Consider the following 26,029-nt stretch of genomic DNA (forward strand, 5'->3'; position numbering starts at 1 on the left):
CATGTTCTATGCAATTCAAATCTGGTGAGTGCGGAGATATTGGTAAATGTGGAATACCAAGCTCCTCGCGCGCACTCTCAACTATGGCTGCACGGTGCGGTCTAGCGTTATCGTCAAGAAAAGTTTCACCAATAGCAACGTGAAAATTTGGCACATTGTCAATGACATGCTCCCTAGAGTGTAAGGCGGTCATATTCCCAGGACAAATGTTTAGATCTGTGCGCCCGTTGAAACATATCCCGGCCCATACCATAACACTACCCCCTCGGAATGGATGGACTTCCTGGACATGGAGACGATTACGGGGTATGCGTGGGATTGTCCATACCCTTATTCTTCGAGAATCTGAAAATCGTTCATATCTGAATTCATCGGTGAAAAGGACACTACGCCAATGATCGTTCCAATTGATATGTTGCTAGCCCATTCCAGTCTCTGACGCTTATGGTCACGTGTTATTGGAACTTCTCTTAATGGACGTCTAGAACCTAGATTCACCTCTCTCAAACGTCGTCTGATGGTTTCGATTGAAACTTGGACCCCATCTGAAAAGTATTCCGTAGCATTCTACACGTAGATGTTTTCTTCTCGACGGAACAGTGATGAAACGATCCTGAGCAGGTGTTGTTTTTAGTCGCCCACCAAGCCTTGGTCTTTCCAACACGGAAACACGGAACCTGTCTCCCTGAACCTATTCCAAAGTCGAGATATCAGTTTGGCAGACTTGGAGCCTTTCCGCTACAACAACCTGAGTTAGGCCACCCTGTAGCATTCCGATAGCCCTATTAGCCTCAGCGTTTGTTAATTTACGAACATTTATGAAGCATATGCAAACCAAACAGAAAAAAGAAGACCAGATTGACGAAATGTCTCATACTGATTTTTATTGGATCGATTCAAGTTGTTATTGAGTTTTAAATGATTTTACAGCGATTTTCTTGAAGATTACATACTTTTCAAAACGATTGAATACGATATCCCTAACTCTTGTGGATCAGTATATTTCCGATGTTTTATTTAGAAACAGCTTTGTTGCTCTCGCTGAAAAACAATATTTCAGAATTTTTCGAATATCTTGAACAGAAACCAAGAAATATCGAAATATTTGAAATAATCATTTTTAAGGAACTCCCTGTAAATTGAGAACGAAGTGAAGTATTCACGATCTGATTTCTTATAACCCATTATTATAGATCCTTGAAGATTTTTTCTACTGTGTTCAATCCAGCAATCAATAGAATCTAGACCCCAATGATCTCACCTCTCAACGGAGTGAATTTCCAAAGCCTTTTTCGAACCCGACGTCCGCGGATATAATCTCAGGAAATGCATTATCTTCTTGTACGACATCACCCGCACATCGTGTAATCATAGCTTCCAAATGGGGACAGTGATCTCCGATTGCCGCCCCCCTTTCATCTTGCTGAAAAAGAGGCATGTAGATTGCCTATTTTCCGCAGTACTCTTCGATCCATCGACGTCTGATTCTTGTGCCGTTAAGAACGGGCGCCTGAACGCGTATTTCAGACGCCATCGGTCACCTGAAATTGCTGAATTCGAAGCGGGAATTTTAAAAACATCCCGACTCATGTTGCGGTTAGTGCGTTTCAAGGAGTGTAGCTCGATTTGCGTTTTTCGATTGTTGAGTTGAAGTGTTTTTGAAATTTTGGCCAGTTTTTTTTTTGGAAAAAAAGTTCTCGCAACTTTTCCGACGGAATTGGAAATATCATAAATAATTCTGTAAGTGTTTGAATTTTTGTTCAGACCTCTGCGATCTATTTATTAGTGCCCAAATAGGTATACAAACCGGAAAAATTAGGGGAGCGGACAAAATATCAACGCAGTTTTGATGTTCATTTCCTCTTGAAGCCGATTTGAGCAATGATTTGTTTGGATTGTACAGAGTTATTCACTATAAATTACCCACCCCTTATCAGCGTTATTATTGCCTACAGCAAAAAAGTTGAATGTGAAAGTTGTGTGCTTGTGACTAAATTTTGATAAAATCCTATCAAAAACCCAGTGGCGTGCAGATTTCAGGGGATACAAATTTTTTTATACTTTCTTCAAATGGAACACCCTGTATATTATTGAATTTTTGAAATGGTCTTTTTTTCCTGATTTTAAAAAATGTTCCCCCTATCTTATACTGTTTTCGAGTTATTAGACGTCGATAAATGGCGAATTCACTTTATTAGTCTTAACATTACTTAATCATAAACTTAAGATGAAACTATAATTTTTATGGTAATGTTCATGCACGCGACTTAAGGACTTTAAAGTGATTCAAGAAAGTTGGCCAACTTTCAATTCTTCGTGCAAATCAGTAGGTTCTGCGCATGTTCATTAGACATCTTAACGAAGACGAAAAATAAAACGATTATTAGATAGAGGAAGATGGTAAAAAGAACCGCCTTCGTCATAAATTGTTTGCGTGCATTACCATAAAAATTATAGTCTCATCTAAAATTTATGATTAAGTTATGTTCGGACTAATAAAGTGAATTCGCCATTTATCGACGTCTAATAACTCGAAAACGATATAAGATAGGGGTAACATATGGTATATTTTTGAAATCAGGAAAAAACACATTCGAAAAATTCAATAATATACAGGGTGCTCCATTTGAAAAACATATAAAAAAAATTTTTAACCCCTGAAATCTGCACGCCACTGGGTTTTTGATAGCATTTTATCAGAATTTAGTCACAAGCCCACAACTTTCACATCCAACTTTTTTTCTGTAGGCAATAATAACGCTGAGAAGGGGTGGGTAATTTATAGTGAATAACCCTGTAACTTGACTCTTCAGGAACAAAACTGTTCAAATCACGTTCTAAGTTACTTCGTTTTTTGTTATATACAGTGGTGGACAAAAGCAGTGAAAAGTAAGCTTTATTCAGAAAATTCTGTGTAGTGAATCGATGATAGTCGATAATATTTACGAACGCTCAGAGGCTGTCTCATCTTTTTTGAACGTTTCCGCATTTTATTAATTGCAATACATTAATTTCGAGAGAAATTATAGCACTTTATCTCATATGAAACCTACCGTTGTTGAAAACTTAATGTTTCGAATCGTAAAGCTCTTAGGGTTGATTTAATTTGATACATCCAACCAAAAGTGTAAGGGAGAGTGGGGCTGGAAGTTCCCGGTTCTCGTGTTCCGATGATAATAACTTTTTTACGAAAAAAGATATAAAGACATGCAAATTATGCTTCTAAAGCACCAAGTGCAGCGCAAATTTGGCAGTTATTTTTTTTACTGTGGTGACGGTGGTTGAGTGGCTGTGTGCAAGAGATATCGAAACTTCACGTAAGTGTAAGTTTTCATGTTTGAACTATTTGGTCTATCTTTGTTAATTATGAACCTATTCATGCGTAAATTTCCCAAATTGTAGTTACATAAGTAAGGAATTTTATTGTTTTAGTATTGTTTCAATTGATTTTGTTAGTTTACCAGTATGTCAATGTTCGTATATAAAAGTCATTTGGGGTCATAAGTTCCTTTCTGGCGGGGCTGGTTGTTCCGCGGAAAAACTTACCCAATCGACATTCAATCGTATCTAAAATTCTCATGATAAATTTTTTTTTTATTCTGAGGATATGAAACTATTAGACAGAGGGAAGTAAGACCTCCTGGACAATTGTTACGTCAAGCTTTCCCTGCTATTCCAACGACGGAAAATCTGTTGAAACTCAGGCAAGTGAAATTGAATTTTCCGTATGATTTTACATCGACTTCTAGAGAACGACGTTTACGACACACGGCTATTTTAACAGACATGCCAGAAAAGATGTATTGGCTAGAGAACAGGCAGAAAAAAATACAAATAGATGAAAACATTACAAGAACTGGAACAGAAAAAACAAAGATACAAGAAAAGTAAATGGCAAAGGCAAGCAGAAAAGTAAAGAAAATATCAGGATCAGGAAAAAGCATAACTCAAGATGCCGAGAGTGACAGCGGTAATGATTTGTAATGATACCAACTGCCTAATTTGTTATGATTCATATTATAATTCTCGACCAAGAGAAGAACAATTGATTGTGGATAGAATGTACTATGTGTAAATTGGGCTCCTAAATATTTAGATGGAAATGATAAAGTCACTCTTATGTGTGAATCTTAATTATGAGTCAGATGTAGAGAAGAGTGATGAATAAAAATGGAGATAGCCAAAGTTAATTACAATTGATAAAAGAAGACTGCTGATTGATGATTACACTTAATTAACCTGAAAAAAAAGTTTATATCGAAGTTACTAGTTATGTTTTTTAGTTTGAAAGTATATTTACACAGATAGATAAGATTTATAGATTTTAAGAACTTCAATTTTATTTTAACTGAATAAAAAAATTTATATAAACCAGTAACATAATATTTTGTTGTTGTTTTTTAGTTTAGTTTTGCATTAAATAAACTTAACATATATTAATACAAAGGTTAATATAAATGATTGCTTTTTCAATACAACCTTCATTATTTTAACAAAATATTGTCAGAATCTAAGAGGAACAATTTGCCCCGAAGGTGGAACAATTCGCCCCAAAGCGGGGTTGAATGTTCCGCTCCAAAATTTTACAGATATTTGCTTCTGTAAAAAAAAAACTATTGAGATATCAGTAAAAACGACTATAAGAGTTCCAAAAAGGATAAATATCCGTTCGATATTATCTCAAGTTGAAAATGAAATCCTTCATTGTCATGATGAAAATTCGTATTATTTAAAAATCGGAACTTCCAGCCCCGCTCTCCCCTACATACATTCCATGATTAAGTTAATTGTATTGATGAATTTAGTCATCATTTTCAAATTGTTGGACATATTCATGACTTCATTCAAAAGTCATTCATCATATTGATACATAGTTTTTATAATATCAAGAAATTACTTTCATCAAACCAATGAAATGTTCATTATTTGGGTTTATCATTCGATCAGTTGTCTGAAGCAGTCAATGTACCTAAGACATCTAATGAACAAAGTTCTACGGTATATGTTAACGAATAAAATTTCATTATATTGATGGAAAAATATTTGTGTTAATGAAATCAAGTTTGTGAACACTTTTTTCAGTGTATTGAAACTAAGATTGAAACCATATTCTTTCAAAATTGAAATATTACACTGCTAAAATGATCAGAATAGATGAGGCAACATCTGAATGCTCGTAAATATTCTCGTCTTCCAATGTTTCACTCCCCAGATTGTTTTGAATATAACAGAAAACGGATTAACCTCGGGATGAGCATGGTTCGTTAACGAACCCTAGGGCACTTACAGGACTAAAAAAGTATATAATATATTTTTTATTCATATGATTTGAAGTGAATATAAGAAGGAAAAATCATTCAAATTCATGAAATTCGTCAAAACAATGATCCTGTAGAGAAATTTACGACTTCCGCATGCCTTAGTTGTTTTATTCTTACAAAGTAAGCATCTTGCTTGGTGGCAGATTATCAAGGGGTGTCCATTTTATGCTTATGATAAAAAATTTTCTCTATAAATCATGTGTTCAACTTCTGCTTTAAGCTGTCGGCAGCTCAATCTAGCAGAATATGTTTCCTCCTCGTCTCCTGAATATCACAGTCCGGAGTCTCACCATTATTTGCAGGAAAAGTTATATGTATATATTTCATCAGGAAGAATTGGTGGGTCATTGATATCCAAATTCTCCACTTCCTGTGGAAGTTCAATCACTCTTCTTGAAAAAAATCAGAAATATGAATAGTTCGATAGATGCCCGAGGGGTCGTTAACGACCCATCAGACCAAATTGGCTTGTCATTCACTTATATCGATCTCAAATTGAATCGAATAAAACATATATTTACAAGAACATCTGACAGAGCTATAAGTAAAAATGAAACATAATAATATTAACATGGAAGCTTCTTACCAATAATAATTTGTACTTGATCACTTTTCTCATCTCATCGGTGTTTACAAGCACCTAGTCCTAGAAACACGTATTTGCTTCTGTGCAAAGCTCGTAAATGGAAAAACGATGAAGGAAGTATTGTTTGTTTATATCAATGCAAAAGTCTACCACTTGCACTGCGTGATAGAATAATTCCTAATCCATGAGTCACTAACGACCCCTTGATGGGCATTAGGGTTAACTGAGGACGGCATCTGTACAAGGTGGGCAAGTAAGCGAGGTAAGAGGCTATATCTCAGGATCCACTCATCGTAGAGACTTGCGGTAAAAAATTTTACCACTAAAGTGTTCAAGAAAACACTGGAAATTGTTTTGAAGTTCATACCTCTACCGCTAGGGGGCGTAATAGCTATCGTCGAGTGGAAAAATGAATATTTCTCGACAATGTTTCATATAAAGTTGAAGAAAAAATATCATCACTGTAATCTTTGAAAAATTCTCTATCTAGTTGAATTCTCACTTTCGATTTTACGACATCAAATGAGGGTAGGGGTAAGGGAGAAATCTGACTGATTGAAATGCTTGTAACTTCAGTTTGGCTCAACATTTTTGAGCAAATTAGATCTCGTCTGAGAGATAATATCTTGTTGATTGAGGACAAAATATACTCATGATGAATTTGTTTTTGCTGCTTTCGATAGGAGGAGCTAAGTCAGAAGTTCATTGTTTTGTTCATTTACTCCGAAATTTCAAATGTAATGATAGAATTTTCTTAACAGAAACAGAAGTTCCATCGAATTTGCATGAAAAAACCTGAAGATTGCAAAGCGATAGTTTCAGGCGTTCTGGAGTTATGGCCGAAAGAAGATATTATTCAACTAATGGACTGAAAAATCAAATTGTGTCTTTAGGTTCTGACAGAAACTGTCAACTGTCATCCTTAGTTATTCCATAGCATCATAGATCACTAAACTGATAATAAAAAATTACACAAAGAGTTCCCCTTATTTTGCCGGTGTGTGTTTATAAAGAAACTACAGAATGAAATATTTGTATTAGGTAAGAACCCTGTTTTACTTTAAACTTTTCACTCGTTTTCAATTTAATTCATAATAATTATCTCTACATTTATTCAGTTCATTTATTCGAACTGAATGTACTTGTTACTTCCATAACGTCTTACATGAAATGAGAAACATTATGACAACTATTAACAAACATATATGATTAAAACTAAACACTTTATTTCCGCTTATATTTATTGATTCCACAACAATTGTTTCGTCAAATTACATTTTGACTTCTTCGGGTGAGTATAGTAGCTAACTACTCTTACAATATCGGTCTCCCTAAATACAAATTGAGCAACAATACAAAAAAGAAACGTGTTTTTCATGATTTCGCTATGAGGTACTAGTGCTTCTAGAAGGTTCAGTCTATTGCCTTTATTTTCTATATGGAGCACTTCATGCTCCCTACGTTAATCTGTTGTACATGCCCATCTGTATATACAGGATCCTGCAATAGTGTGTTAGGCTTCCATAGCTGCCAAACAAGACGTTTAGTTGAAAAGTATCCCCTTTGTACTTTCGATTCTGCATCTTTGGAAATTATTTTCTGATACAGGGTGTTCCCAAATGAAATATTTAACAAATGAGTGATTTTTTAAATGGAACACCCCTTATATTTTTGCATATTTTCAATGCTCTTCAATACCTCTATCATAATGCAAAATATTAGGGATATTTTTCCAACGGTACGGATCTTATTCAGGAAAAACTGCAAAATTTCGACGAAACAGTAGTTCGGTAAAAGCCAAAGCTGAATTCCAGAAGCGATAGAAATATGAATTTGATCAGAATTTCTTTCAACTTAAGAATTTGCCTAGTCATCGTTCGTAAATGATCAACCTCTTTTATATAGGGTGTCTGTTATCAATGTCCAAATATGAAGAATTTCAAATTGTTTTTTCTCGAGTATTTCAAATGTAACATCCTGTATTTTTTTCCATGATGATGTACACAGTTTAAAACCTTACGTTTTTTCAAAAGTAACCTTAGGATTATTTTCACTACTGTGTCCAGCAGACACGAAAAATGACATTTCAACCAAAAATTTCAGGAATAATGAACGGATATTTTGAATGAGTCACACAATGAAACCAAACTGAATGACCAATTCTTGAAAAACTTCAAAACCCTTCCAAAATCATAATCCTTGAATTTCAACATGAAAATGATAATATTTGACCCCATAAGTAACACATACATAGGTATTATTGGTGTATTCTAACGATTACACAGTTTTATCGGCACCAAAAAAAATTATTATTCATGAAATCGTTCATATGATTTTTCTACATTCATGCAAAAAGCAAAACTTCATTGAACTATATTTAGTGGAAAAAGAAGTTCTTTATTGCACTAGTGCAATAAAGTTTTTATTGCACTCATCTGTCATTCTACTTCAACGTGCTGTCATCATGACAAACATAAACGTTCAAACCCACTACATATTTATCACGTTTGCTAAAATCCCGTCTGAAATTGCAAAATTTCTGAATTTGAAGAATCCTCATCTATACACAGGGCACTGCTTCAGGAGATCCTCCGCAACACTTCTTGCCGATACTGGAGCAGATACACTAGAGCTCAAACGACACGGCGGATGGAAATCGTCGACAGTAACGGGAGATACGTATAGAGGAATCAGGCGCGGACCCAGGCCCCACTTTTGGGGGGGGAACTTTTAGATACTTAAAATACTGAAAATGTGGAACCCAGACACTTCCGCCATTTTGGGAAGTCATTTTTTGCCATTCATTAATATGGGTTTTCACAAAATGTATTGAAGGTGAAATTTTTGCTGATCTTGTAATTATTTGAGCCTTAGTATGACAAATTCTAGGAAGGGCGGCAAAATTTAAGAGGTGCCCGGGCTATTTGGGGGGGGAACGTTTCCCCAGTTCACCCCCCTTGGATCCGCGCCTGAGAGGAATCACATGCAAGCAAACTCAGTGTTGCAAAACAAATATTTCAGCCTGAAGGAAATAACGATGTACAGTTACCAATTACTAGTACGTTTACAGCAGTAACAAATCAAGAAGTGGATTTAAAAAGTACTTCACTACGAAATATTCATATTAAAAATTGCACCAATTGTTCATTCACTTTCAACATTGCTGGTAAAAATAAAGTTTGAGTTAAATTGTTCGTAACGTATTAGTTCCTGTTTCAATGCAAATCGATATTAATAATAAAGTATTCAAGTTGCGCTTTTCATTTTCCTACACCTAGTGCCGCACCTCAATAAATCATTTTTTGCTTTTTGCATGAACGTAGAAAAAATGTTGTATGCAACTCGTGCAAAAATTGTTTATTGCACTTGTTGCATAAATAACTATTTCATGTTGGAGCAGTGCCACAGAAACTGTTTTCAAGTATTGAACAAAATATTGTTATTCAGAGCTCAAAGTGATAATATAAATATAAATTGAGATGAATTTTGGTAAAGATGAAATGGTTGATATGATTTTCATGTTGGGGCAGGGCCACACACACTGTTTATTAACCAGTACATCCTATGGTGTCAAATATCCAGAAAGAAGACATCCACATGAGTCGAGTTTTCGGAGGCTCTTAAACAGATTTGTAGAGACAGGAGATGTCAAGTATAAAAAAGAAGAGAGGGTAAAATCGGCGAAGACAAGGAGCTCGAGGTTTTACTGCATGTAACTGAAAATCCACATACAAGCCAAAGGAAGCTTGGTGTAGCCTGTAGTATAAGTGAGCGTTCAGTTCAAAGAATCCTCAAAAAGAATAAGTATCATGCCTACCACATTCAGCTACACCAGGCGCTTACAGATATCTAGTGATTTTGAAAGCCGTCTGAATTTCTGTAACTGGGAAAGTTTTCAAATTGAACAGAACCCTAAATTTTTTGAATTTGTTTTATTCAGAGATGAAGCAACCTTCCACAATTCCGGAGCCGTCAATAGGCACAATTTTCACTATAACTCTGTAGAAAATCCAAGAATTATAAGGAAAATAGACAATCAACACAGGTGGTCATTGAATGTCTGGGGAGCAGTAATCGGCAATCATGTGATAGGCCCTTATTTTTTCGAAGGAAAAGATGAAGCTGCATAATTGAATTTCATTCAGAACATTCTTCCCGGAATGTTAGCAGTGTTATCTACGGAAATACGAAATGAAATATGGTTTCAGCATGATGGAGCACCCGCCCATTATTCTCGTTTTGTGAGGAATAATTTATTGGACCAACAGTTTCCAAATAGATGGATTGGTAGGGGCGGACCGAAAAGATGGCCTGCTAGATCACCGGATCTCACCAAAATAGATTATTTTTTGTGGGGACACATAAAGGGAATCGTGTATGATGAAGTGGCAACAACAGCTTCCAATATGCGAGAGAGAATTGTGACTGCTTTCCGAAGCATTACTCCAGCCATGCTGATGAGGGTTAGTGGGTCATTCAACGATCGTATCGCTTTGTGTCCCAGAGAAGGCGGACGACACTTTGAACATCTCTTAGATCATTAACACAATTTTTCTTTGTCTTTTTCAACGCCCGTTTGTTTTTATATCCAATATTTGAATAACATTTTCCGTTCTGATTTCATTTTTCGTGCCTGCTAGATGCAGGAGTGAAAATAGGCCTCTGATTACTTCTGAAAAATGTAGGGTTTTAAACTGTGTACATCATCATGAAAAAAAATAGAGGGTGTTACATTTGAGAAACTCGAGAAAAAACAATTTGAAATTCTTCATATTTGGACATTGATAAAGGACACCCTGTATAAGATAGGTTGATCATTTAGGAACGATGACTAGGCAAATTCTTGAGTTGAAAGAAATTCTGATCAAATTCATGTTTCTATCGCTTCTGGAAATCGGTAAAGGGCTTTCACCGAACTACTGTTTCGTCGAGATTTTGCAGTTTTTTCTGAATAAGATCCGTACCGTTGGAAAAATATCTATAATATTTTGAATCATGATAGAGGTATTGAAGAGCATTGAAAATATGCAAAAATATTGTTGAATAATTTTATTTGGGAACACCCTGTATATCAGAAAATAATTTCCAGAGATGCAGAATTGAATGTACAAAGGGAATGTTTTTCAACTAAATTTCTAATACGCCTGATTTGGCATCTATGGAAGCCTAACGCACTATTACAGGACCTTGCATTGGCCAACATACACTGTGGCCGAAAAGTATGGAACAAATTCATATTTAGCTAAACGAACCATTTTAAGAAATAATCCTGAAACACATTTTTTAATTTACCGTATTTTAAAATAATAATCTAATATACAGGGTGAATTACTTTCGAGTAATGACCCCACCGTCATTTTTTTTTAAATGGAACACCCCCATTTTGTCTCAATTTTCCGATTACTCTAGATGAGCTGATTCCGAAAATGTATCACATGTTGATTCCAATTGGTACAGGGTAGACAAAAATACAATATGATAATAATAATATTATTGATGGAATACATGACTTTATAAATGTTCGAACTATAGCCCTTGCTATGTTTGGCAGTAACCTAAACGGTGTACAAATTCTTGTTAAACCTTGTGTATGATTTCTTGGGTATTATTGTTTATTTCCGTTCGAATTCACTCTTTCAATTATTATATATTCGCTGGTTTCGTTTTATAAACAACATTTTTCAGATAGCTCCACATATGACCTTGCTGGCCATTCAGTAGGTCCACATCTCCAATCCACATGTTCGGAAAAATTTCATCTAGGTACCTTCTAACATCTGCAGCATAATGTGGAGGTCCACCATCCTGTTGAAACTATAAATGACATGGAGGATGGAAGAGCTCCCTGTTGCTAAAAGCTATGTAGAAGCTTCAGCACAGAAAAAACAGGATATTTCTGAAAACTTGGGTAGCTGTATTCCTACATCGAGTATTCAAAATTTGAACGTTCCCATTATAAATACAATTGGCAAAGGTACTACAAACGTATACATACCTGGAGTATCATTAAATGCAGGGATACATTCTAATGTAACAATCGAAGTTTTCAATCATTGTTATTCAGGTTAATTAAGTCTAATCATCAATCAGCAGTCTTTTTTCATCAATTGTGATTAACTTTGACAATCTCCATTTTTATTCTTTAGCAACCTTATTCATCACTCTTCGCTTCATCTGACTCACAATAATTATGATACACACATAAGAGTAACTTTATCATTTCCATCTGAATATTTGGTAGGAGCCCAATTTTTACACATAGTACATTCTATCCACTATCCATTGTTCTCTTAGTCGAGAATTTTAATTTGAATCATAATAAATTAGGCAGTAGGTACAATTCCAGATCCTTATCGCTGTCACTCTCGGTATCTTACGTTCTGCTCTTTCCCAATCCTGATATTTTTCTTCACCTTTCTCCTTGCTTTTACCATTTACTTTTCTTCTATCTTTGTCTTTTCTGTTCCAGTCCTTGTAATACCTTCATTTGTTTGTCTTTTTTTCTGCCTGTTCTTTAGCCTCTCCATTTTTTCTGGCATGTCTGTTTAAATAGTCTTCTGTAGTGAACGTCATTTTCTAGAAGTCAACGTAAGGTCATGCGGAAAATTCAATTTCTTTTGCCACAGTTTCAACACATTTTCCGTCGTTAGTAACAGCAGGGGGAGCTTGACGTAACAATTGTCTAGGAGGTCTAACCTCCCTCTGTCTTGTAGTTTCGCATTCTTAGAATGAAAAAAAAATGTGTCATGAGACATTTGATACAATTGAAAGTCCATTGAGGTAAGTTTTCCCCGGAACAACCAGCCCCGCCAGAAAGGAACTCATGACCCCAAATTACTTCAATATACGAACATCGATATTCTGGAAAACTAACAAAATCAATTGAGACAATACTAAAGCAATAAGATTCCTTACTTATGTAACTACAATTTGGGAAATTTGCGCATGAATAGGTTCATAATTAACAAAGATAGACCAAATAGTTCAAACATGAAAACTTACACCTACGTGACGTTTCGAGAGCACGTGCACACAGCCACTCAACCACCGTCACCAGAGTAATAAAAATTATTGCCAAATTGGCACTCCACTTAGTGTTTTAGAAGCATATTTTGCATGTACGCTATCTTTTTTTGTTACAAAGTAATTTCCATCGGAACCACTTACCCCGGTAACTGCCAGCCCCGCTCTCCCCTACTCAACTTTTATCTAATGATAATTTTGCTGATTTGTTGAACGGGTTAGGGAGTCAACAGGGGTGCTGGGTGGGTACGAATTTTTATTATTATATATATTTTTTTTAATTCTTCATCAAAATTTTTTTTCTTTCATTATCTCAAGTGACAGATAAATCCATGACGGGAGAGCTCGAAGTACCAACATATAATAATAAAATACAACCATGAAAGCCGAGCAAATCTGATATGTTCACGACTTGACTTCTGAGCAGAAATGAACGATGAAGTGACAGATAAATCCATGACGGGAGAGCTCGAAGTACCAACATATAATAACAAAATACAACCATGAAAGCCGAGCAAATCTGATATATTCTCGCACGATTTTGGTCTACAAGATGTAGCAGAATGAACGGATCAGCCTCAGAATTAGATTTAATTAATTTAAAGGTAATTTGAGGATCTCCAGACTTTTATGAATTTCAAAACGTTTGAAAAAAAATAGCATATTCCATTCGGAAGAGAAGTGACTTTTCATGGCTCGCTTAAACATAAGCTCGCCATGAAAAGAGTCACTTCTCCTCCTTATGAAATAATATATTATTATTTCCTCCCATTTATTTGATACAACAAAAACAGCTGAAATATACTATATTCAAAAAGATAATTATGTTGAATTCTAATAATCCGGCTGGCCATTCGTGTCACTAACATTCATGCAAAATTCTGCTAGAATAATAAAAACATTTGCATCAAAAACTTTTTGCTCTTAACAAATACTCGTAGTGTTGAAGTTTCACAATATTCGGTGAAAAGCTATTGCAATACCAATCTATAATAGTATATCCTGAAACAAGTTGCAGAATGGCTCCTATACCAACACGAATGTGGAATTCGTAACCCCGCTCGTTTTGGAAGACATCTTCTTCTTTCAGTGCATCTCCTATCGGAGGTTAGCTATCATCACAGCAATCCGGACCCTGTTGACTGCAGCCCTGAACAATTGAACACTACTACAGTTAAACCAGTCCCTCAGGTTCTTAAGCCAGGACATACGGGGTCTACCAATGTTCCTTCGTCCACTGATTTTTCCCTGGACTATCAGTTGGAGAAGTGTGTACTTTCTGCCTCTCATTATATGGCCCAAGTACAGAAGTTTTCGCTTTTTAATGGTGTTAACTATTTCGCAGTCCTTCTGCATCCGGTTTAGGACTTCGACATTTGTAACTCTATCAGTCCATGGGATACGCCACATTCTACGGTAGCACCACATTTCGAAGGCCTGTAGTTTGTCCATGTGATTTTTCTTGAGAGTCCATGCTTCAACCCCATACAGAAGCGTGGAGAAAACGTAACAACGCAGCATCCTCATCCTAAGATCCAGACCCAAATCCCGACTAGAAAACAGTTTGTTCATCATCACAAATGTCGATCTGGCCATCTCTATCCTCGTTCTTATTTCTCTCAGTTTGGTCACCCGACTGTTCCATCCAAGTTCCTAGATATTTATATGTGGCCACATTCTCTATTGTGGTGTTCGCTACCGTCAGGTTCACATGATTGAGCTTCTGCGGGCACTTTGTTACTATCATCAGCTTGGTTTTCATAAAATTGATCTTAAGACCGTATTCAATGCATCGATCTTTTAATTTTTCCAGAAGATGTTGTGTGTCTTCAAGCCTACCCGTTAACAAGACGGTGTCGTCAGCGTACCTCATATTATTTATAACTTCTCCATTTATAACTATTCCAGCCGACTCTTGTTCTAAGGTTTCCCTAAAAATAGCTTCGCTATAGAGATTAAATAGAAGCGGCGACAGAATGCATCCCTGTCTCACACCACGACGAATCTCCATTTCTTCTGTTGGTTGGTTGTCTATCAATGTATTAGCTCTCTGGCCCCAGTATAGGTTACTTATTATTCTTATGTCGCAAGAGTCAATGTTCTTGTTGAGGAGCAGCTGGTGCAACCTATCATGTTTCACCCTGTCAAAGGCCTTCTCGAAGTCGATGTAACATGCATACACATCCTGATTTATATCAAGACAGCGCTGAAAAAGAACGTTAATCCCAAATAGCGCTTCTCGTGTTTCAAGTCCTTCGCGAAATCCAAACTGTGTGTTGCTTATTTCTTCCTCGAGTCTTCTGTAAATTCTCTTGTGGATGATTTTTAAGAACAACTTCAAGGTGTGGCTCATGAGCGCGATGGTTCGATAATCTGAGCATTCTCTTGGATTTGGTTTCTTCGGTATGAGCACAAATGTGGATGACAACCATTGTTCGGGGATTTCTCCCGTATCATAGATACGATTGAAAATTGGATTGGAAGACATGAGTGGTGGAATTACCTTCTACAACGAGTATTAGACGATATTTTCCCTATTTCAGTGAAATTTTGTGAAATATTTTAGAAATTCAATCAACGTATAAAAATTATCTTCATTCTACTGTATATGACAGATATCGAAAAGTATGTCCCTAAGCCTCAATTCTGAACAGTTAATTGACTAAGTTGAATAGAAGCACTATAAGCAGCCTTTTTAATTCGAATAAAAGTGCGTAAGAATAAATGTTTTTCTTTTTGTATTGGCTTTCAGAAGTGCAAGACATATGAATGATACACATCAATATCTAACAAAAGAAAAAACCAACATTACGAAATCCACACCCGTTCTCGGTTAATAAGGACCTGAATTTATCGATGAGCGCAATCTTCGATTTTGAATAAACGTGCAGCATTCATGCCCATGTAATTATATGTTACTTCAAGTAACAATAACTCATCCAACAGATATATATTTCAAACAGAATGGCAATGAATAGCTAGCCTTTAGATGACTTGTCTAGGCATAATCTGTTCTCACATTATATGTAGATTTCCTGTTATCTGAGACGTATAATTACCAACTGGTCCATAACAGAGGTATACTTAACGTTGTTAATGTTTTTATATTCGAGAAATATCCGTGCGAGAAGTTTGAAGCATTGGCAAAAAATACAAGGTATGTATGTGGTCGCTGGTTTATTTCACTATATCGGACGCTTAGATCGAACACCGTAGCTTCTTTGAATTTGGGAGCGTTCGCTATTTACGAATTAAATAACTCAATCAGAAGCAGAGTTCTCTCCCGGCAAATTTATCGACAAATAATAAGCGGCGCTTAGAATATTCCCTTGAGATGTCAGATGGAATGAAATCTTATGTATATGAAATCCGACATATTTCTTTTATTTCAAATGAAATGAAGATTTCTTTCAATTGAACACACGAGAAAGTTTCCAGAAAAAGCATTTAGTGCCACCATTTGACTGAATATATTATTTTTCAACGCAAAGTTCCAGTGGACTTCGGACAGTAGATTTCGGAACGAAATACACCGAATTCGAAATCTTAATAATATCCGATAATGCCTTCAAGCATAATATTTTGATTTGACTTTTGGAAATTGTAGCTACTCTCGTATTTCATGTGGGATTTTTCGAAGTCGTAGAGATCTACGAATAAACAACTGATGAGTATTCGGTAAACAGTTAATATTGCATAGAACGTACCCTTATATTGATTTGAATAATAATCTTTCATTCATTAGTTTCTTTTTTTGTGGGTATGCTATTTTTATTAATTTTTTGACATTATGATTTTCGTATTGCTATATATAATATATCAAAAGATATAAAAGATGTATATTTTAATTGATGTGAATATTCATCACCTGTGATAATTTACCTTATTATAGGTACATAGTTAAAACATCCCAATCTTCCTAAAATCGCAAGGTTCATACTCGTCACTAGTCAATAAATGATGACGATCAATTAAGTAAAGAATTTCACCTAAATCTAGAGTTCAACGTGCATATGAAGCTAGGTAGGTATTTGAACTCATTTCGCTACGGAAATGAAAATGATGATTCTACAAACAAATGAAAGCATAATTCGTTGAACCTACTTTTAATTGAGGAAAGCTACAGATCTGGGGGCCCGGATAGTAGGGTGCACCAAGAATGGGGACATATACGTAGGCCTCCTTCGCATGACACATGACTAGGACTCCGCGACTACAGATCTGTGTGCTCGATAATACACCTAGAACTCCAAAATCTGGGGGTACAAGAATACCACCCACAAACATGACTAGAACTCCGCATGGGGGCCAATATGGGGGTACAGACAGGGCTCCAATATCTGGGGGTACAAGAAAGGGGGTCCAAGAATACCACCCACAAACATGAATAGGCCTCCGCGACTACAGATTTGGGGGCCCTGGGAGCACTAAAATGATGGTCAATATGGGGGTACACACACAGGGCTCCAATATCGGGGGGTACAAGCAAAGGGGCCCAAGAAATACCACCCTTAAACATGAATAGGCTTCCGCGACTACATATATGGGGGCTCTGGGAGCACCAAAATGGAGGCCTAAGATAAAATAATTGCATTGTGCTATTTACAAACAATCTGCAAGTTTGTTTACACTTGTCAAAATAATATAAATATAAAATTCATATACAAATCGTACAATGAGAAAAATAGAATTAAAAGCTCATAAAATAAACAGCACAAACATATAAATATTGTACAAAAATATATAAACATATAACATATAGCTATATATATAGGAATTCATCAAGTGAGTAAAATGCTTCATTCTCTAAATATCGCAGCATCGCTTCCTTTAACTGTTTCAAGGGCAAACATCGCAGATCCTGAGGAATTTTATTGAAACATTTACATGACAACACGATATAAATCTTCCACGACTTTTCCAGTCTTACATGTTGCGCACGCACGTCATCTTTATACCTAGTGTTATGACTATGAGTACGCCATTTTTAGTCAAGACATCATACCTCCGATAGGCATACATGACCCACTCATAAACGAAAATCGATAGAAAAGTCAATATCCTCAATCTTTTGAACTCCCTCCTACAATCATTCCTTTAACCCAGACCAGCCACAATACGTAGAGCTCTCTGCAAATGGAAGATCCTTCCACGATCCGAACAATTACCCCAGACAATGACACAATATCGCAAATGCGACTCTATCAAAGGATGATAAGTAACTTTGAGTATTCTACCTGAGACATCACCTGACAAACTTCTCAAGACAAAGATATTTCTTACAAGATTGCCTGCCACAATGTCCACATGATAATCCCAAATGAGGCGTGCATCCAGACTGATTCCCAAGAAACTTACATGGTCACCAGTATTCTTAACATTGGAACTTCTCAAACTAAACACCATCTTTTCTGTTTTTTCTTCATTGCAGGTTAAAATGTTGTCTAAGAACCAACGTTTTGCTCTCGACTCCACCGTGCGCTCCATTTCCTCTAGTCTCTCCTTACTGTCAGCAGCGACGTCAAACAGGAGTCGTCAGCCCACAAAATATGCTCGAGAGATCCCATAAAATTTGAAAAATCATTGATATGAATGAGGAAGAGCAACGGTCCAAGAATAGACCCCTGCGGCACACCAATGCCCAGGTGCACCTCCCCAGACCACCGCCCATCCAAATAAACTCTCTGTTTCCTGTCATTAAAATAAGAATCTATCAATGCCGTACTTCTATCTATAAATCCGTAAAATCTGAACTTTTGGAGAAACAGAGCAAACAACGCAGTCGAAAGCTTTACTTAAATCGAGAAATATCAATAATGAAAAATGACCCTTTTCAAAACAACCCATTATGGAACGTAAAACAGCGTCAGCTATTGTTGATTGTTTTCTCTAACCAAACTGATTATTGTAAAGAAATCCATGTGTCTCAATATAATCTATTACCTGCTTATATATATGTAGGCTTGGATAATCGATCGTCTAGAGGTATGATTCGATTACCTGGTCTTTCGTCTTTTTCTCCGTGACTTTGTTGGATTTGTAATAATTAAACTCTTTTGAATTATTTACATCTATTTACAAAGCCACAATTATACAGTACAAACTCAGTATTGAGAAGATCTTAATTACGTCTTAATTACAAGTTTCTCACTACGGTACTGAATTTCGTCCTTAACTCGTTTGTTGATTACTCGAAACGTCTTGGATTATCACGTCTTCGTCGTACTTCAAGTTTTCGGTCGTCTCGTCTTTAACTTGTTCGCGACTCGTCTTAATCTAGTCCGCGACTCGTCTTAATCTAGTCCGCGAAACGTCTTTTCGTCTTACGTCTTAAGTTGACCGCCCGAACTTGACTCGTCTTCGAATTAAGTTAAACTGTGTCTCAGTGTTGCCGAAAGTATAAACTCAAGATCGGTATAAATGACTGCGCAAAATCGGTGTATTTGGGGAGGAAATCGGTGTAAGGAAGATTTTACCAAGAATATCAATTTATTAAAATAAAATATAAACAAAACAACATTTAATCAACTGATAATACATTTTCTTGTTACCAAAAATAACATTAAGTGAAAAAATTAATAAAATACAATATTTTCATTAAAAAATAAAAACATGAATTTTCCCCACAATTGGGTATTCATGAGTTTGTCGACCCATACCAATATGATTTTGACAATATTATGGTTGTGACACTGTACCGAGAATCGATAGGTTCTATATGAAATAGTCTGATATTTCTGTTTTCTAGGTTGTATCGATTTCACCAAATCTAACGAAGAACAAATAGGATCTATTTCTCTGGTAGATCTGAGTAGACAGTTTCTTAAACTAATGATATTGTAAGAATCTTCCACTACAAAAGTACAATAAAATTTTGGTACTTACCCAAGCAAGCTGTGATGTTAACTGATTTTTCTAAACAAAATATGCACTGAATGTTGACACTTTCTCCCACCTTTGCAAAAAAGGCTCAAATGTTTAAAACCAATGAAAATAACACGAAAATCTAGACCAATCGCATAAGGACAAATTATTGGAAGAGCCAAAAAAATTTTGCGTTTCCTTTATCCTATATTCCTATCATAAACCCATTGAGTAATTGTATGCAATTACCTGCCGACAAATGTTGTCGGTACCTTCTAGTTAATCCTATAAATTAATAAAAATGTATAAGCCGGAAATCCCAAAATCCGAGCAAGATGTGCTCATCTAATCTTTTGTCTATGCATCTAATTATAAAAAATATTTAATTTTTCGGTAAAAGATTCAATTTCGACATAATATCTATGAAATTGAAAAAACGGTATACATTTATCCCCTTTCGGTACATCGGGAGATCAGTTTCCAAATCGGTATAAATCCCGATAAATAGGTGTTTTCGGCAACACTGCTGTGTCTCTCCCGATTGGAACTACCCTGTCTCGAATATCGACCTCCCTTCTTTTCGTCTTGGCCACACCCTTAGGGGAAAGTACCATCCCCTAGTCCAATAAGAGCTTTGCCGTACCGCCCACAAAGATCTTCGCGGATTCCTGGAAATCGAATATTCTAGAAGGACTAGAACCTGATGAACAGATGTAACACATCTGTTACGACCGTGTTGTCTTCGAACCTTATCAACCCCCCAATAAATCTCTTCAAGATTTACAACTCTTGATATATCTTCGACACCTCGAAGAATAACACATCCTTTTTACATTATGTACAATAACAATTCGTTCCTTGTAAATCAATTGAAACTGTCATGCCCTCGACACTAAAAGAAACTAATAGGTCTCCAAGCATCCGGTTGACCATCTCAATTCGTTACAGGGAATAATAACTGGATCCTACATATAATATTTTCAAAAACTTTCGAGAACACCGGCAACGAGATAGGTCGATAATTCGAAATCATATCTCTCTTTCCCTTTTTAAAAATTGGAACAACCTCAGAGATTTTAAGATAGTCCGGAAAAACACCTGCTTTTAGACATTTATTTAATACCTTAGTTAATGGCTCAACTATATTATTTGAATTCCCTTTGAGCAAGCATACTGATAAACTATAATAATCTTTTGATTTACTATTCTTTAACGATCGTATATTGCCTCTTACGGTGTTATAACTAACCTCCGAAAATTCAAAAATACCATTAGATGTAAAGTCATCCAAATAGACCATAGGATGCCCCCTCATATTACTCTTTCCTATCTCATCCACAAGCTCTTTAGCTACATCAAAGAAATAATTGTTAAAGTCCTCTATATCGACAATGTTCCTTTTACCGATCTTACGCTTCAGATTTATTAACTGCCACAATCTTTTCGACATATTACATGAACCGGATAAGAACTTGTCAGTCGCTTTTATTTTTGCTTTTTCAAGAGCTAAACGATACTGACCTCTCAGCTTGTTACGAATCAAGTTAATGTTATCAGTTTTGAAGCGACTATAAACATTATTTATAAATTTAACTCTATCTCTCATTTCACGAAGATCATTAGTGAACCACTTCACACCGGCATCTCCTCTCTTACTCTTAATTTCTACCTCGGAGAAAGAATCCTGAAAATGTCTAATGTATCCTGAAAACGATCAAAACAATCGTTCGCCGATAAAGCATCACATCCAACAAAAACCCCAACTCTCTCCACACAACTTACTATGCATAACGAAAAATCCGTCCTCCGTAAGAGGTGTTCATTTATTAACAACAGTTTCAAACTTGACTCATTTCAGCAAAACTTACCGATTGCGCCCTATGGTCCGAAAAACATACATCTAAAACGACCGATGATTCCTCGCTCACCAAGGAGTCAAGGAAAACATTATCTAAACAATAATTTCCTATAGTGGGCTCAAAAATATTTTGTTGTAAATCATGCGAACCCATCATATTCAGTAATGTTGTCAGATTTTCAGAGTCAGATACCCCCACACGATTTGGACACATTAAAATCACCTGGCAGAACAAAATTATCTTTGCGTAGCAAATTCAACATAATATCCATAATGTTCACAAAATTGTCCACTATTCCACATGGTGGTCAGTATACTGATAAAATAATCAATTTGCCTCTTCTTATTGCAGACACCTCACATTGCATCTCCACCGATTAGTTACATAGATCTGGCAATTCTCCATAGAAAGCGTCATTGAACCTCCTATATGGGGGTACACACACAGGGCTCCAATATCGAGGGTTACAAGCAAGGGGGCCCAAGAATACCACCCACATACATGAATAGGCCTCCGCAACTAAAGATCTGGGGGGCCTCAGAGCCCTGGAATGGGCCCCCCAGCTTACAGACCTACCGGAGCCCTAACTGTACCGCCATGCCTATTGAGATACCCTACACGTACTCGAGGATGAAAAGTGAGGTTATGATTCCAACGTTTGTACACCATGGAGACCAACGATTCAACGAGGTTAACAGAAAATCAAACTGGTCTACCAAAAATGAAGAATGCAGAAGATGAAGAAATGAATCCAGAGGAAAACCGAAGGAATGGAAATGAAGACGAAGAACAGAAAATCAAAATTACGAGAAGAGGACGTGTGGTGAAGCCTGATCGTTATGGTTTTCAATAATTTTGCGGGGGGAGAATGTTGGAAATAGATAATAATAATAATAATGTCTTTATTGAAGAGAATTAAAAAAAATATATTACAATTCGAAAAAAAAACATCAAAAAAAATCAATCACAGGGCGGAGTTCAGATGGTGATGAAACCATACACCCCTGCTTTTCCACTCAAACCGTGACTGATTTCATTGTTTTCATTATTCCCTGTATATAATTTGATTTTTCGGATATTTGTGGTACTATCGAGATGTCGCTTAGAAAGCGGTGACAAAGTATTTTCAGTCGAAGGGTTTCAAGGAAATAAGTGAAGATACAACAATATAAATCTCATAAAATAATCTCATAAACACTTTCTCATAAAATCGCATTTTGAAGTGTTGAGTATTACAACAATATTTACTGTATATACTTTATTTTATAAGATATATCTTATGTAATGATTAAAAATCCAGAATAATATTCTACTTTTCCTGAAAGAATGAACTGATTTGTTATTGAATTAAACAAATATAAATATAAGCCATTTTCAAGTTTCAAGGTACATTATAAAACTAATCTGATAACTTAATATTTGTCACTGTATTGAATTTCCATAGATGATCAAACACTAATCAGATTATGTTATACGATCATAGGTTGCGAGGGCGTCGTCGCATATTCATGTTACGTCAAAAAATCTGGAAGGGCTTAGTGCTTAGTAATCGGCAAAAGTGCTCGCGAGCACTCCAGTACTCGGATTACTAAGCACTAAGCTTTTTGACAAAGTGCTTTGATTACTAAGAACCAAGCACTGCTTTTAAAAAGTCCTCGGGCGCACAAAAAGACTTCAAGGGCTATCGAAAGCACAACATTTGTTGGCACAGCTCTGCTTTCGATATTGAAACTGGCTCGTATAAATTTTTCAAACTGTCCTCCACCTAGTGAAATTGAAAAATTTCAATGATCAGATTATATGATAACAGCAGACCTTATGAAGAATTTTAAAAAACAATTTCCTTCCGAAATTGTCGAAAGAATCGTTGATTCGGAAATTCAGCATATTTCTCATTTGTAGTTTTTTTTTATCCGAAAATAGTTGCTGTTCTCTGCAATCCTTGTTCCCGGCAAATACCTTCGATTCCTATTCAGAGTTCATTCCATTGGAAGCTTCTACAAATTATATGAACAAAGGATGTACATTAAACAGTAACCTTTGTAAACAAGAAACCCTGGCCCTACTATTATTAATCGTTGGGAGCAAGGGCTTGATTTGACGGCAGCATTGGGTAATTCGGAATTAATAATCAGGCTTGAGGAATAATAATAGGATATTGGAGTTGAGTTCGTATTAGGTACTGAGATTTAGTATAAACATGTTGAATTTTAATTAATAATTTGATATATGCAATGTATATTGCAGATCTTCACGTCGAGAGTTCGAGGTGTCTATTGCAAACTCTTGTAGTAAAGCGGATATTTGAAAATTATCGAAATTATTAGAATTATTATGCCGAGGGAATATACGTTAAATTCAAAAGAGTGATCGCGACTTATGTAAACTGATCTTATCTTAGCATAAGGATGCTTTATTTTCCAATCTATGCTTTTCTTAGTTACCGTCTCACGGCGTTGGTGAAATCGATATATTTTTTACGGATAAGAAAAATAATTTAGATATGGGGAAATCTTGACTTATCTGAGTTCGATACATGCGAAAAACCGTCTTGGTCGTTCTCAGATGACGCAGCAAAAAGGTCTTAGGCGGAGTAGAGGTAAGGACGCTTATTGAAAAAAGATGAAAAATGTTCTAACCAATGATCTAATTGACATGGTATCTTGAGGAATTGTTGGGGCGGTCTTAGATAAGTACGATGTTACGATTTTTGGAGAGGTCGAAAGAAGAGTCAGTATCGATTAGGGTCTCTTATTGAGAAAGGTTGAGAATTAGAACGTCGGTCGCGAAACCGGACTTAGAGCAAAACAATTCCTTTTCAATATCAGAGTAATTTTTTTTTAGGGTTGAATCAAAAATAAAGGAATTTTAGCAGATGATAGAGAGTTGAAGGAATTTTAAGTTTTTTTGAAGAAGGAATTGTTTTGGCTCTGAGAAAGGAAGACATAGGTCAGAAATAGAAAATTAGGGATTATTATTATTTTTTTTTTGGGACAAAGTTTAGAATTTGTTTTGGAATAAATTAGGTTAGATCGGAGTTCGCGGATCGGGACTGAAGTGTTATATGAGGAATTACACGTTTCGAGTGAACAGTTTGAAAAAATTAAAACTAGGTTTAGGCAGGGCCTAGAATACTCACCTAGCATCGTGGGATAAGGGCAAGTCTTTTGGCTAGTTACTTTTTATTTTATTTGAAAAAATTAAAACTAGGTTTAGGCAGGGCCTAGAATACTCACCTAGCATCGTGGGATAAGGGCAAGTCTTTTGGCTAGTTACTTTGAATGCTTTTTCGATGAAAATAAGTTTATTTGAGTAGTCCCGATTCTCCCAAATTCAAAGTTGGTATATTGTTTCGTTTGTTTGAATAACAGATTATTTGAGATATTTTTTTGTTTTTTTTTATAAAATTTTGGCCGTTGAGTCAACATTTCAAGGGATATTGTAACTTTGGTTATTTTTATTTTTCTTTATTATATTTAGATTTAAAATTTAAATCGATTTTCATTGACCCAGTAAACTAATCCTGTCCCTAGAGAAAGAAATTCAACTAATAAGACCTGTCCATTGAAGCGACGGGCCGGACTTACGTATAACATCTTTGGTGAATTTATATAATTATTAATTCTCCGAGACCTCTGGAAAGCCGCTCTTCCAGGAGTAAAAGAACATCTCAACCGGAGATAAGTGAACGATTGGTCAACTTTCCCTGACCAACCCGTTTATGACACTCTGGAATATATAAAGTAAGCATTCCGCTCCTACGAGAACCTGATGATTCCTTGTGCTCTAAAGATATCGAATCAGATGAAGTTTTAGCTGACTCTTTCACCAGCTCCTTCACGGTTGAGCTTCGAGATGATCAACTACCGGAAATTAAAGCAGAACGACTGCGTGATAGTCTGAACCATATGACGTTTATTTTGGAAAATATTAAAATCATTTATCCAACATTAAATTGAATTCATCTACTGGTTTGGATGGAATAGGCCCCTTCTTTCTCAAGAAATTTTCCGAAGCTCTCTGCTCTCGGTTGTCAACAATCATGTACTTTTTCGCAAAATCCCAAATCTCACGGGCCTGGAAGAGGTCATCTGTACATGCTGTTTTCAAAAAAGGCGATAAACTCAACCCAATTAACTACAGGCTCATAAGTCTCCTTTCCGTCCCTTCCAAAGTAATGGAATCAATAATTGTAGAAGATATGTCGAATTTTTTAACAAAAAACGAAATTATTCCGTCAGAGCAACATGTTTTCGTCTATCTCGACTTTACCAAGGCCTTCGACAAGGTCCCAGTGAGGAGACTAATGCACAAACTCGACACATTCAGTATTCGGGGCCAACTACTATGGATTGAAGATAACATGACAGACAGAA

At 36.0% G+C, this 26,029-nt stretch overlaps 1 protein-coding gene across 3 annotated transcripts in view; it reads left to right on the plus strand.

The window, feature by feature from the left end:
• Nucleotides 1-1,267: 1,267 nt before the first annotated feature.
• LOC123679158 (cardioacceleratory peptide receptor-like) overlaps nt 1,268-26,029 on the plus strand; it is a 74,697-nt gene continuing 49,935 nt past the window's right edge. Inside the window, exon 1 of one of the 3 annotated variants that reach the window (XM_045616584.1) lies at nt 1,268-1,740. The gene's annotated coding sequence lies outside the window, so the exon portion shown is untranslated. The remainder of the gene's footprint in view (nt 1,741-26,029) is intronic. The other 2 variants (XM_045616582.1, XM_045616583.1) reach the window with 2 other exon arrangements.

Source organism: Harmonia axyridis, chromosome 4, assembly GCF_914767665.1.
Source record: "Harmonia axyridis chromosome 4, icHarAxyr1.1, whole genome shotgun sequence".
Lineage (NCBI taxonomy): Eukaryota > Metazoa > Arthropoda > Insecta > Coleoptera > Coccinellidae > Harmonia > Harmonia axyridis.